Below are 15,365 nucleotides of genomic sequence, written 5' to 3'. Positions count from 1 at the left end.
TCAGCCAAGACACTGGTCACTAGGAAGCAAGGTACCCCGCAAAAATAGAAGTAGGAAGCGAGTTGTTTCATCAAGCCAGCTCTCGGCCACATTCAAAGTGCAGCAAGCACGGTTCGCATGAAGATGCGCCGCAAGGTTTGCTGACCTGTTTACATGCTGAATAACAAAAAAAGAGGAAATATTACAGAGCGCTACTATTTGTAACAGGATATGAGCTAGAATTAAGCGAGAATTGTGGCGAGTGTTCCATGCAATCAACTTCCATCATCACATGCGAGAACCCTCGAAGAGAACCAAATGTGTTGAAGATTGCTTTATCACATTTTAAAATTATAATAAGAGTGCCGACGCTCCTCCATCCGGTTCCTAGTACTAGTACTAGTATAGTACGTACCTTTATAGACTATAGTAGTAGTACTAGTAAAGTTTGCGCTTGGCTGCTCGCCTATTCGGGAAGTTGAACAATAATAGCACTAGTAGTATAGTGTATGCTTCTGGCAATCTGACACCGAATTAACTGTTGCAGGTCCACCGCCTCAGCGAGGGAGAGCTTGCATTAGTCAAAAGTTTCTCCTTGTCCTGCGAGCCACCGCGCGCAAGCTTCTCCTGTCCTGCAAACTTCTCCTCGTTTGGCAAGTTGACGGGACACAACAAAGTAATGCTAGTCCATACTGCCTCCTCTCCGGTTAATATGGCTTAATTTCAAACGAGATAAATACTCTGTCTGTCACTGTATATTTGTAAAAATATGGTCAGTGGACTTCATAATACGCTCACTGCGCTCTATATATATATATCCGGTGTTTATACGGTCACTAGCTCACCCTGACTGAGTATGTCTGTGCATGCACGTGTAGGTTGAGCACTTGAGCGTGACCGTGTGTGTTCCGTCGTGTGCTCGGACATGCATGCATTAGGGCGTCGCGCGCGTTTTTGCGTCCATGTGTACGTGTGACTATTGCATACACGTAGGGGGAGTACGTGTAGGGGCCACTAAGGAGCAGTCAAATCACATAGTAAGTTAGTCGGAAGAAGCAACCATCATTTCACTCTTGAATGACACGTACGCAATATAAAATGGTTGATATGGAGAGAAAAAGAAAACCACTATATATATACACAAGCAGGGGCCTAAGCTACAAGCCTGCTTGGTTAGGTTGCTCTCTTCACAAGCATAGAACGACGGGCCTGATCCCACCGCTGGGGGAAGGGAACAATGTTCTGCGTAGACGCGGTCGACATCGGCGAGGGAGAAAACCCACAGTCGGTGCGTCCCAACCGCCCTTCTAGCTACAGCCCGACGTCCCAGGTAATCTATCTTCCTTTTGGAGCCGGCTTGCTCCACTGCCGTAGCTCCATCTCCATGTCGATCTTTCTCTACTTCTACCGGCTTCTACTTGTGATGAGTTTATGTCTCATGAACTAGTGTCAGTACTATTATTCTAATCACACTTCTTCAATATCTTTGCCATCAGGGATGCTCAGGTCGATTTAGTGGAACTGCACAAAAGCATCGTATCATCCGAGGGTGCCAGCTGTCTTTCCTTCGACAGGTTCTACCTGGCCAGGAAATTAAATCATGTTTAGGGTTTAGGGTTTAAGTCGTAGTGACCCCATCAGTAGTTTTTCTTTCGTACACGCTCTCACAACTTTTTTCCTTAGTTGTGAAGAAATATGGGCTATGATCTGTGAATCATTGAGATGCATCAGCATGCGTGTTAGTTTTCCTTTGTATTTGATAGATTGTTGTAACGGGGCAACCTTGGAATAGGAATGAAAATGGAGTGGAAAGTTTCCGTTTTTCTGGAGAAAAAATGGAAACGGAGAGAAACCAACGTTTTGTTTTGTTGGATCGCGCCATCGAGCAAAACCAACATTTAAATCACGTCTGTCGTGTTCGTGTCTCACCCTCCTCCACGGCTCGACCCCACAAGGTCGCTCGGCATGCCACTCACCACAAACCGAGTATACGATAACTTTCCCACCTGCTTGTCGATGGATCGCGCCATGGAGTACTAGCACTACTGGAAGAGATTAACGAGTTGGGGGAGGACAGCTAGCTGTAGCATGGACTCCCAAGAACTTTTTACATGCATGTTGTAGCCTGCTATTGCGACCTTTGAACGCGGAGCAGCCGCGTGCACCCGGAAGCAGCGCGGGCGACGCTCTCTCGGCCGGCGCGCCACTTCAATGCTGCCCCAGTGAGAGGTCACGTCCGCTCTGGCCGTGCATGAATGCGGCACTGATGTTTCGGGCGGGAAGCACACGCGGGTGATGAAGAGGGTTCGGGTTGGTCAGGACCGACCGTGGCAGTGGTCCGGACGTGCGCAAACAAGAGATGATGTATGTTAATATTGCTGCGTATATAATTAACAACGTAAATAATGTGCAAGTTGGACAAATATGATTGGAGATGGAGATGGAAATGGAAATGGAATTTTACGTAAACACGGATATGCATGTCTATGTCTATGTGTGTGTGCGCGACGACTCTCGCAACCTGGAAGTGGGGGCATGTTTTTGATCGAGTTTTCTTTCTTGGTACTTTAGAAAATCAGTTTGTCTAATTCACATCTAGATGTTATTTAAGGATATCACATCTAAGCTCCCACAAGTATATAATGTAGCAACAAGAAACAAAAAAACTAGGAAAAAAATAGACCACAAACAGAGTGGACATCAACTTAGATGTGACATAACTATGTCACATCTAGATGTGTCCTAGACAGACCCTTAAAAAATTGTTCGCCAGTTTTCGTTTCTTTTTTCCGGGAACGCGCGTATTCTATTTAAAACCACTGCTATGGAGAGATTTTTTTACTCCATTATAGCCTCTTGTTTGATAGAGTTTCTCGCGTCTCGCTCTCTCACCCTCTCCATATCAAAACAAGATGACGGTGTCCACTCTATCTCTCTCCTCACCGGTGGTCACAGATCCGGCCGAATCCTGTCCGCTGCGAGAGGTGAGGAGGTGCAGCATTGACTTTGTCGCCGTCGGCGACGGAGGAAGCCGATGCGCACTGTCCTCTCAGAGACGGCGCTGGCGCGGACGAAGATCCTCCGCGCCCTTGTTTGCTGCCGTCGTGTGGGTAGATCCCGCCCGCCCTCCTAAACGACATCTCGCCCACTTGAGGTATAACTTCTTGTACTGGTCCAGCTCCCCAGGTCGGTGCGTGCGAGTTTTCTTCTATGCGACTACTCCCCAGCTCCCCATGCATAGTAGCTAGGTTTTGTCGGCTGGTCCAACATCACCTACTAGTACTATTATAGAGGAAATGCCACTCAAAAAGTTGTCCTGATTTATGCCTCGGTGGAGGTATACATGTTGTTTCGACAAAAAGTACATGGTGGATGTGCGATCATTGTCCATATGGTGGTAGTACTATCACTGGTTAAATGAAGAAATGCTTTTTTTTCTCGGGTATCCTGGTTTAGTTCCCATCAAGATAATTATGATGCTTCTGTTTGTTGGTGTACTTTTCATTAATTCTTATTGACAATTGAGATGTCGTTGCTACCCTTTTTTATATTTTTGGAAACAGTGATGCGTGTCTCCATACCCAGGCATGTCTTCCTCAATTTTAGTGGAACTGCACAAAATTGGATGGCCATTGTTGTTCTGCCTCACTGTCCTTTGCCACGTGGTTCTTCCTTACTCGATCTTGATTACTGAGAAGAAACAGACCATAGTGAGGATTTGTCGAACTTCATAGGTGCCTCACCCAAACTTGATGCCAAATGGATGATGCATCACCACGATGACCTATCGATGCTCATGGTTGCGCCTCATGGTTGCATCGGCTGGTGAAGCTGATCGATTTTAAATGAAAAACAAGCCATCTTCCATCAGTGCTCTTTGCTTGTTATGCGCAAAGATGATATCCTTCGTCAGTTCACCTTGCTTGCATTGGAGACGCAGTCGTCTTTCACGTTGGTGCAATTTTATCACACAATTGGCTATGAACCAAATGTTTCCTTGAAGAAGGGTCGATGTTGGTACTAAGAGCATACGTTTTGTATTGATTTCTAAGCCTTCTCACAACTTTGTCTCCAGCTCCCCTATAATTTTATTTGTCCAACTATTAACTTTGATTTAAAAAATGGTGTGGACTAAAAACCCGGATGGACGTAGTAGCCCTCCATTTTTATTTACTCCGCATATTAGATTTGACTGAAGTCAAACTTTGTAATACTCTCAAACCTTTTTGATAATTGAAATTAAAATTCTTTATTTGTACACACTCTCACACGTTTCCGATAATTTGGCGCATGTGTGGTTGTTCACTTAAGGGAGGGTAGTGTACCACACGTGAAGGACAGGAAGTGCGACCAGGACGCGTGGGCATGGATCGTTAGTTCATCGGAAGTAGTACTAGTTTTCTTCACTGTACATTAAATAAAGAGTTTCGTTTCGTACTTACACAATTTAAAACGATTGTTATGGAGAGAATAAGAAAACCACTCCACTATATATTAGTTGTATACACAAGAGTACTATATGGACGCAGCTTCATTGACTTAGTGCGCCTGCCTTTGGATTTATGACAGGTGGACCCAAAATGTGGCTGGCTCACCTGTCATACAGCCAAAAGCAGGTCTAGTGAAGGCACCGGAGCTCAGTTCGTACTACAGTAGTATATATATAAGTGGGAGCCTCAGCGCTTGTTCGCTAGGGTTTGCACTCTCCACACGCTCGCCGCACTACATATATGTTACACGATGGAGGCTCAGCGTTCATTTGCTAGGGTTTGCTATATTCACAGTCTCTCACCCTCTCTTCACCAGATCTAAACAAGACTGTGTTGGCCTCTTGTCTCTCACTCCCCTCTCACAGCTGGTGAAGGAGGCGTCCGTATCCCGTCGCACCGGGAAGGGGAGGAGGTGCAACGTTCACTCTATCGCCTTCGGCGAGGGAGGCAATCCACTGCCGGCTGCGCTGTTCTCTTTCACCCAGCGCCTGTGCGGGAGGGCCACCGACCCCTTCTTCCTTGCTGCCGTACGTAGTGTGGGTAGATCCGGCCTCCCGCCGCACGCCTTGCCACATCCCGACGATCCTAAGGTATAAGTTTCTTTGAAACCGTCATTGCTCTAGCTGCATGTGGATCTTTTTTGATCTGTAGTCAAATCTAGGTCTTATTTCAAAGAGCAAAGAAGGGTGTGGTGGGCTGGAGCAAGAATCTAGGACGTGGTTCAATGAGGAAAGGAGGGGCGGAATGTAGTATAGACTGGCTATCCAGCCGCTTTGTAGGTCAAAAAGGGAAAAGGGGGTAACCCAGTACACACATCTGTAAGGAACTGATCTCTTTGTTGAAAAGGGAAAGAAACTGGGGGGTCGGGTAGTTTGTGCAGGACTAGATTTGCTGCCCTCACATAGGAAGAAGGTTCAAAGAGAACAAATATGGGACCAGCGCATATATGTTGCTTGGCTACATACTCTGCATCACCCATTTATACGTGTGGACGCACATGGTGCTCGCATGTCCCACACAGCTATTTTGCTGTTGTTAATCTAAGAATGCCACCGGAAAATTGAAGCAATGACACTGTTAAAAGTAAATTACATTTTTTAATGAATGTTGTTTCAAGAGAATGTCTCTGTTAATATGAATCAATGCAACCGTTTTAGAAATGTTACTGTCCTACTTTGTTTTCCATCCAAGATAAGTTAGATGCTTCTTTCTGTCACCGTTTGTTTCATCCTCCTTTATCGGCAAGTAATGGTTTCCTTTTTTGCCTCTGTTAAAACCGGGGTATCGATTCAACTTGTTGGTATTGCGACATTTTGCTTCGCTACTCGAAACACTTATGTTTTAAGAGTGTTTTGTGGAGTTCAACTTGAATGTCACACCGGTGACTATGCTTAATTTTGGTGGAACTGCACAAAAGGAGATCAAGATTTGTTTCCAGTCTTCGTGGCGAGTTGTTTCAAATCTTGGTCTCAACCACATGATGTGCAGTGTGCTTTGAGATGTTGTGCTACTTGTTTTGGTACTGTTTTAAATAAATGTTGAATTGAAGCTATTGTATTGTTGTCTTTTCCCATTAAGTAGTGAACAAAAATGGGACCAACCCAGGCATGATGCTTGTTGCTTTGTTACAACAAATTCAGCATCACCCCCTTTATAAGCCAGTAATTGATGCCACTCTCAGAATTAACTACTGAATCTTATTTCAAAACTGCAACACTTGTTAGGGATTGGCGGGATTACCATTTTTGTGGCCACATGTTTCATCTTCCTTTATTAGCCAGTAATTGATTCCTTTTTTGCCTCTGTTTAAACAGGGATATCTATTAAACTTGTTGCTATTGCGACATTTTGCTTCGCTACGCGAAACACTTTGCTTGATTTCAGTGCAACTGCACAAAATGAGATTGGATTTCCTATTCGTGTTGGCAGATTCATATTTTATCTTGTCCGTCTCATGAAAGGTCAGTACAGGCCTTCACCACATGATTGTGCAGTGTGCTTTGAGATGTTGTGCTACATGTATTGGTACTGTTTTAAATAAATGTTGAATTGAAGCTATTGTATTGCTATCTTTTCCCATTAAGTAGTGAACAAAAATGGGACCAACCCAGACATGATGCTTGTTGCTTTGTTACAACAAACTCTGCATCACCCCCTTTATAAGTAGATGGAAGCACATACTGTTGTTGCGCTCACTCTCCCCTGGAACTATTTATGCTTTTCATTAATCTAATGTCGCTGGTAAAATTAAGCAATGCCACTCTCAGAATTAATTAACTACTGAATCTTAGTTGAAAACTGCAACACTTGTTAGGAATGGTACTATCCTGCTTCGTAGTTCTTTCTACATGTTTAACCAAGGTATTGTTAAGATAATGTCTCTGTTAAAATGAATCGGTTGCATTGTTTTAGGAATGGTACTTTTCTGCTTTGTCGTTCTTTATACATGTTGAAACAAGGCATTGTTAAGTTAATGTCTCAGTCAATATGAATGATTCACACTGATGGAGAATTGCTACTCTCCTGCTTTGTTTCCCATTAAGATAAAGTAGATCAGTAGATGCTTTTATTCTGGGAGTACAAGTCATCAACCGTTATTTCTCAGTAATTGTTTCCCTTATACCTATTGTTGCTTACAGGGATATCAAAATTAAAGCTCGGTTTTATTCCGACTTTGATTTTAGTTGAACTGCACAAAAGGAGCCAATGTGTATGGCAAACTGCTGCATTACTGGGTCCAGTTGCTCGTTCCACTTTGCAGAAAGAAGCAGTCACTGTTTGTGCTACATTACAGAAGGAATGACCGAGAAGCTTTACAGAGTATTAGACACCGGTGACATGACTAGTCTGTAGAGACCATTGGCAATTTAACAACCCGTGGAGTGCCATGGGCAAAAAGTGCCCAAACAAGTACAAGAAGCTACGACAGGACTCAACGATCATAGGCATTACATATTTTGAATGGGAAAAGCTTGTCAAAGTTTAATCATTGATGTTAGCAAGAAGACATTAGTTTAATATATTGGAATTGGAAAACCTTATCAAAATTTGCTCATTGATGTTAGCCAGAAGACATGCATTTGATATTTTTGAGTGGGACGCCCTTGTTGTGAGCAGCGTCGAGTGTTTTTTCCTATTCCCGTGTTCAGTTTAGAAGTAAATAGTTACTCTGCTCAGATATTCCTGTGTTAAGAGTTTGTTCTGAATATTGTCTATGTAATGCCAGGCCTTGTGTTTGATTGCAAAGTTGAGCTTGGAATGTTGTGGCATGCGGCATCACGAGCTGTTCACCGTGCCTCCTGAGAATAATGCATCGTATTGTTTTGCATGTCGATCTAATGCCAGTGATTTGGTTGTTAAGAAGATCATCCTCTTCTGTTGTTTCCGTGCTTAAGAAGCTCATCGGCTGATGTTTCATTCATAGCCTATACGATAAGTCGGGTAGGTTAGACATGAAACCATATGATCTTCCAACCAACTCATGATATTAGGCCGTGATTGGATCGTCGTTTTCCAACCAAAACCACTTGTAAAACTGACGCTTGTAAATTAAAGAAGATGGTCTCGGGCAAAGGCGCTTGGTTGGTCGATTTCGACTAATAAAATATCGGAAGTACTTCACACACGATAAGAACGCTGAAAGACACACAGACGATTGCTAATCCAGCCATTAGCTGCTGTTTCAGCCTTGCCCATGGATGGCATGATACGCACGTCATGCATGTATCGTCTGGTAATGTCGTACATATAGCAGTGCTCGTAAAATATACACTGGTCTCTCAAATTACACGCGTAACCCGCCGGTTTTACTTATAGACCTCGGGCCCTCGGTTTCATTACGCCTGTATTTTACGCGTTGTCTCCGATGACGAGTAAATTACACTTATATGTTAATACAGGTTAGAAATAAACCAGAGCTCCCAAGCGCGGCCTTACCGTTTCATGCCGTCTCATTTTCTCGAAGGTGCTCATAGGTGTCTGATGATCCTGGCTTCCTGAATGAGCAGCGGGCATTGTATCAGACCATCCGTAGGGCCCGCGAGGCCCTCTCCATTGTCCTTCGAGTTGTTGCGCTCGTCGTGGTGCCGAGCATTGTTAACATCATCAACGAACATGAGGATTCAGGAGATGACTTTATTTTGACTGGATGACACGGGGGACCCACTAGGGCCATAGCCGTACGTACGCAAGTGTCTTCTTATTATGTACAACTATATTTTTTTTGCTTTCTCCTGGTTTCCTGACATCACGGTACCACACCATTGTCAACCTATGTAGTCAATATAAACGAGAGAATTGCATAAGGTGCGGCCGACAGCTGGGACCAAGCAGCTCGAGCAGTATTTGTGTTTTTGAGGCGTGAGGACTGCAGAGTTTTTCTTGGCGATGATTTCGTTGTTGTTCAGAGGAGAGCAGGGTATTAACTGGGCGGGCTGTGGCCCGTCTAGCCCAGGCCAGATATCCAGCCCAGATAATAATTTTTTCAAGATGAAAATGGCTAGCCCAGCTATACGTCTTTTTGAGGAATACCCAGGAAAGGTCAACTTGTTATTCTCCTCCCCGCTGGGCTGCAAATCTTTCCTAGGAGGGATGCATTAGGCTTAACAGGAAAATGGGCTTTAAAAAATAATAAATGGGATGTAATTATAAAAATTGGGCAATAACTATAAAAAAATGCACCAAACACAAAATTAGTTTATAAAATATTATTTATGGATTTTGAAAATCTTAAATTTTCATTGTTGCGCGCGCAATGTTTCGTTGGATTTTTACGTAATACAAATTTATATTTAATCTGACTAGAAATTTCGGGATAAAAATATTTTGAATCCCATCAAAATGTGGGAAACTTTATTGAATTCTGTCTTCAACGGTTGGTTGAAATTATTGTCCTAGCTAGAAAATGGGATGTACTTTTAACAAACTGTAAATGGGCTATTGTAAATTCCATTAGAATTCAAAAATGGGTTGTACATTCTTACAAATCGCAAATGGGCTATTAGTTCTCTGCCAAACACTTGTGGGCCTACTAAGTGACGCGTCCCCTAAAAAAAATAAGTTGACGCGTATGCAAGGCTTTGTCAACTTCTTATAGTCAACACACGGTTCTAGCAGCAGTGGCCATTGGATGTCTATCCAACGGATGTCGTGCTTCTTCTTCAATCTCGGATATTCTTAGCTTCGGCCGCCCAAAAAATGATTCCTCCCCCTGACATCTGGGGCGCACCATTTCGGAGGCTGACCTGTGGGCCTACTAAGTTAGAGCGTACCAAGGCCTTTGTCAACTTAGTCAATATAAATGATTCTAGCTTCAGTGACCGTACGATGTCCATCCAATGGCCGTAGTGCTTCTTCAACCGCTGGTCTTCTTGCTCCAGCCACCCAAAGCAGCGCCAGTCTTGTCGCCTGCTCCTACCTCCCGTGGCCGGCTGTGCTGCCGCGGAGGCCTGACCGCCCCCATACTACTCCCACCGCTGGCCAGGCCATCCCTCCACTCATCCACACCCCCTGTTATTCTGCGGCGACGGTCGCCTCACACCGCAGCAGAAGCAGTGAACGCTCGTACTCCTCTCCGCATGGGCATCCATCTTGCCAGGCTCCTCATCGTCCCCTTCCTAGGCCTCGCCGTCGTCCACCGCCGTGGTGCTCTCGGCGCGGCGTGGTCAATGTGGTCAACGACCGACTTCCATCGGAAGAGTACTGTATGTGGAGAGGCTGACAGCTGGGTCCACGGCAGCCGCAAGGAAGTGCCTCCTTATTACGTGGAAAATAATTATTCCTCCACCTGACAGCAGGGACCCACCAGACGGGCCACCAGTATTTTGCGAAAAATCTTTTCCCCCTGACTGGAGGGACCCATCAGACGGGGCACTGTATTTTGTGAAAAAACATTCCCCCCGCTGTCAGCTCGGACCCACCGGAAGTGCCTCCTTATTACGCACAAAAAAAATGAATACTCCCCCGGCTAGCTGGGACCCACCTTGGTGGGAGGCTGACTTGTGGGCTAAGTTGACGGGGACGAAGGGCTTTGTCAACTTAGTTAATATGAACGATTCTAGCTCCAGTGACCGTACGATGTCCATCCAACGGTCGTAGTGCTTCTTCAACCTCTGGTCTTCTTGCTCCAGCCGCCCAAAGCTGCGCCGGTCGTGTCGCATGCTCCTGCCTCGTGGCCGGCTGTGCTGCCGCAGAGGCCTCACCGCCCCTACTATTCCCACCACTAGCCAGGCCCTGCGGCGACGGCAGCCTCACACCGCAGCCGAACTAGTGAACCCTCGTACTCCTCTCCGTGCGGGCTTCCACTGCCTCGTCTTCCCGGCTCCGCGTCGTCCCCTTCCTAGGCCTCGCCGTCGTCCACCACCGTGGTGCTCTCCGTGCAGCGTGGTCAACGTGGTCAAGGAACGACTTCCATCATAAGAATACTGTACGTGGAGAGGCTGACAGCTGGGTCCACGAGCACAGCCCAGTTTTGTTGTGATTTGCCAAGTAAGTCGCTTTGTCAGGCCTGTTGTGCTGCAAATCTTTCAAGACAAGGAGAACTTTCATTCGGCTAGCCGAGAAAATGGCCCATAAGTAATGAGAAATGGGCTGTACATTTTTAAAACACATCAAACCGACAATTAGTTTCAAATATCTGTTTTTCATTTCAAGATTTTAAATTACATTAATTTTTATGCGTGGAGAACTTGTTGGATTTTATATTGATATACATTTATTTTTAAAATCAGTTTGAATGTGAGTCGAAATTTCGGGATTAGAAACAGTTCGGACCGCACCGAAATATGCAAAATTCCGTATAATTTTTTAACCGTGGCCACAATATGGGCTGTAATGCTAACAAAAAGAATATGGGCTCCAAAAAAAAACCTTGAGCATTAGGAAATGGGCTGTAAATTATTAGAAATACTGGCAGATGGGCAGTATGCTATTTTCCACAGATTTGAGGCTTTCCTAAAAAAAGGTTGACGCACAACCACTGACTGTTGGATGTCCATCGAACGGCCGTCGTGCTTCTTCAATCTCTGCTCTTCCTGCTCCAGCCGCTCAAACAAGCGCCGGCGGGACTGCCTGCTCCCTCCTCCCCGCGGCCGGCTGTGCTGGCACGCAGGCCTCACCGCACCACCATACTCCCATCGCTAGCCTAGCCATCCCTCTAGTCACCCACACCTGCTATTAATCTCCATCGACGGCAGACGAACCAGTAAACCCTCGTGTAGTCGTACTCCCCTCCGCGTGGGAAACAATGATACGTCTCCAACATATCTATAATTTTTGATTGCTCCATGCTATATTATCTACTGTTTTGGACTATATTGGGCTTTATTTTCCACTTTTATATTATTTTTGGGACTAACCTATTAACCGGAGGCCCAGCCCAGAATTGCTGTTTTTTTTGCCTATTTCAGTGTTTCGGAGAAACAGAATATCAAACGGAGTCCAAACGGAATAAAATCTTCGGGAACGTGATTTTCTCACCGAACGTGATCCAGGAGACTTGGACCCTACTCCAGGGAGTCAAAGAGGAGGTCACGAGGGTGGGGGGCGCGCACCCCCCCTAGGGCGCGCCCCCTGCCTCGTGGGCCCCTCGGTGCTCCACCGATGTACTCCTTCATCCTATATATACCTACGTACCCCCAAACGATCAGAAAGGGAGCCAAAAACCTAATTTCATCGCCGCAACTCTCTATATCCACGAGATCCCATCTTGGGGCCTGTTCCGGAGCTCCGCCGGAAGAGGGCCGTCAGCACGGAGGGCTTCTACATCATCCTAGCCCCTCCGATGAAGTGTGAGTAGTTTACCTCAGACCTTCGGGTCCATAGTTAGTAGCTAGATGGCTTCTTCTCTCTTTTTGGATCTCAATACAAAGTTCTCCCCCTCTCTTGTGGAGATCTATTCGATGTAATCTTCTTTTTGCGGTGTGTTTGTTGAGACCGATGAATTGTGGGTTTATGATCAAGTCTATCTATGAATAATATTTGAATCTTCTCTGAATTCTTTAATGTATGATTGGTTATCTTCGCAAGTCTCTTCGAATTATCCGTTTGGTTTGGCCAACTAGATTGGTAGTTCTTGCCATGGGAGAAGTGCTTAGCTTTGGGTTTGATCTTGCGGTGTCCTTACCCAGTGACAGAAGGGGCAGCAAGGCATGTATTGTATCGTTGCCATCGAGGATAACAAGATGGGGTTTATTTCATATTGCATGAATTTATCTCTCTACATCATGTCATCTTGCTTAAGGCGTTACTCTGTTTTTAACTTAATACTCTAGATGCATGCTGGATAGCGGTCGATGAGTGGAGTAACAGTAGTAGATGCAGAATCGTTTCGATCTACTTGTCACGGACGTGATGCCTATATACATGATCCTGCCTAGATATTCTCATAACTATGCTCAATTCTGTCAATTGCTCAATAGTAATTTGTTCACCCACCGTAGAATACTTATGCTCTTAAGAGAAGCCACTAGTGAAACCTATGGCCCCGGGTCTATTCTCATCATATCAATCTCCATCACTTTAATCTTGCTTTGCTTTTTACTTTGCTTTTACTTTTTACTTTGCATCTTTATACCAAAAATACCAAAAATATTATATCTATCAGATCTCACTCTCGTAAGTGACCGTGAAGGGATTGACAACCCCTAATCGTGTTGGTTGCGAGTAGCTATCGTTTTGTGCAGGTACGAGGGACTTGAGCGTGGCCTCCTACTGGATTGATACCTTGGTTCTCAAAAACTGAAGGAAATACTTATGCTACTCTGCTGCATCATCCCTTCCTCTTCGGGGAAAACCAACGCAAGCTCAAGACGTAGCAAACAACTGCCGAGTCTTCCCTGCCTCTGTGTCGTCCCCTTCCTAGGCCTCACTGTCGTCCACCGCCGTGGTGCTCTCGGCGCGGCATGGTCAATGTGGTCAATGACCGACTTACATCGGAAGAGTACTGTGCGTGGAGACGCTGACAGCTGGGTCCACGGCCGTAGCAAGGAACTGCCTCCTTATTACGCGCAAAATAATTATTCCTCCAGCTGACAGCGGGGACCCACCGGACGGGCCATCGTATTTCGTGAAAAAAACGTTTCCCCCTGAATGCTGGGATCCACCAGCTACACCTTTGCACACAAGGAAGTGTGTTCGGGCAAAAAAACAAACCAATTCGCCCCCCTGACTACTGGGACCCACCAGCTACATCTTCGCACGCAAGGAAGTGCCTGACAGTCGGGACCCACCTGGTCGAAGCGTACGTCGTGTTCATGGGGAGGCAATAAAATTCGTCGTGTTCATGGGGAGGCAACGGAATGCGTCGTTTTCATCGGGAGGCAACGGAATGCGTGGGAGCCAACCGGCTGGACCGGAACGGAATGCATAGTCGTGTTCATCGGGAGGGCTTGGACGGAATAGGCGAGGGAAACGAGGCCTGGCGTACCGCAGAACGGAGGAAACAGCCTTGTGTTCGACCGGCCACGTTCGAAACGGGATCCAGTTCATCGGGAGGGGTCTGGTGTACCGCAAAATGGACTAAACAGACCTCCTACGGTCGAAACTGGGGTCCTGTTGATCGGGAGGGGTGTGGCGTACCGCAAAATGGAGGAAACAGACCTCCTACGGTCAAAATGGGGGTCCTGTTGATCGGAAGGGTTGTGGCATACCACAAAACGGACGAAACGGACCTCCTATGGTCGAAACGGGGGTCCTGTTCATCGGGAGGGGTGTGGCGTACCGCAAAACGGGACTCCACGGGATACTGTTCATCTCCACCGTCGACCTCCTCCAGCCTCCACGGGCTACCGCCGACCTCCTCCAGCCTCCACGGGCTCCTGTTCATCCAGCCTCCACCGCACGCTACTCCACCGGCTACTGTTCAACCACCCCTCCACCGTCTACTGTTCATCCAGCCCTCCACACCACGGGGTCCTGTTCAACCACCCCTCCACGGGCACACCTCCACCGTCTACTGTTCATCCAGCCCTCCACACCACGGGGTCCTGTCCATCCAGAGGCAACACCACCGCTCACTGATCATCCAACCCCCCCCCCCCCACAACGCTCACTGTTCATCCCAGAGGCAGCATCGATCGACTTCAGTTAGCAGCAGTAGCGAAGGAATCATTTGATCAAGTTCAGTTAACAGCCATCGATCGATCGCTCGGGTTCAGTAACGCGTAGCCTGCAGTGCAGTCGCTTGGGTTCAGTTAGAGCCCAACACCTCGCTCGGGTTCAGTTAGAGCCAACGCCTCGCACACACGCACATACGTGTACGAGAGAAACACACATCGCTCGGCCCCCGACCTCCCACCGTAACCAGGAACTCCCCAAAAATTTTCTCGCCCTCGCTTCTATGACGGTTTTTTCTGTCATGGACGGCCCAAAGAATGTCATGCAGCTGCGTCTCCGTCCCGCCCAGGACGAAAAGCCCATTTTCTCTCATGATTATTTGTCATAGAAGTAGGAGCCCACCACATCTATGATGATACCGGGTTTTGTCACAATTATCGTCATAGAAGTGTCATATGTATGACAGAAAAAAATTCGTTCGGCCCAAAATGTCACGGATGTGTCTTTCTTTTGTAGTGGAGGTGACACGTTCCCTCTTGGAACCACGAGCCTTCTTGAGGGAAGCTCCGGTTTGCAAGAAGCTTACACCAAAGCTTGTCCCAATTCGGCCTAAAAAATTACCGCATCATGTTGGTGCCATGTCAAGACAAGATGCCAAGTTTCATTATTTTGAGGCGTGTTTTGGATTTATAGGAATTAAAAGACCAAGTTTTTCAATCATTCCGGCCAAGCCACAACACCCAGATGTTTGAATTTTATTTCCATTTCTTACGTGGAACCTATAAATTCACACAAAGACAAACATGTGATTTTTCGGCAAACTTTGGTGCATTGGAGCATGTG

The sequence above is a fragment of the Triticum urartu genome, chromosome 3A (genome assembly GCF_056163025.1).
Source record: "Triticum urartu cultivar PI428250 chromosome 3A, HENAU_Tu73, whole genome shotgun sequence".
Classification (NCBI taxonomy): Eukaryota; Viridiplantae; Streptophyta; class Magnoliopsida; order Poales; family Poaceae; genus Triticum; species Triticum urartu.
This window is presented reverse-complemented; position numbering follows the sequence as displayed.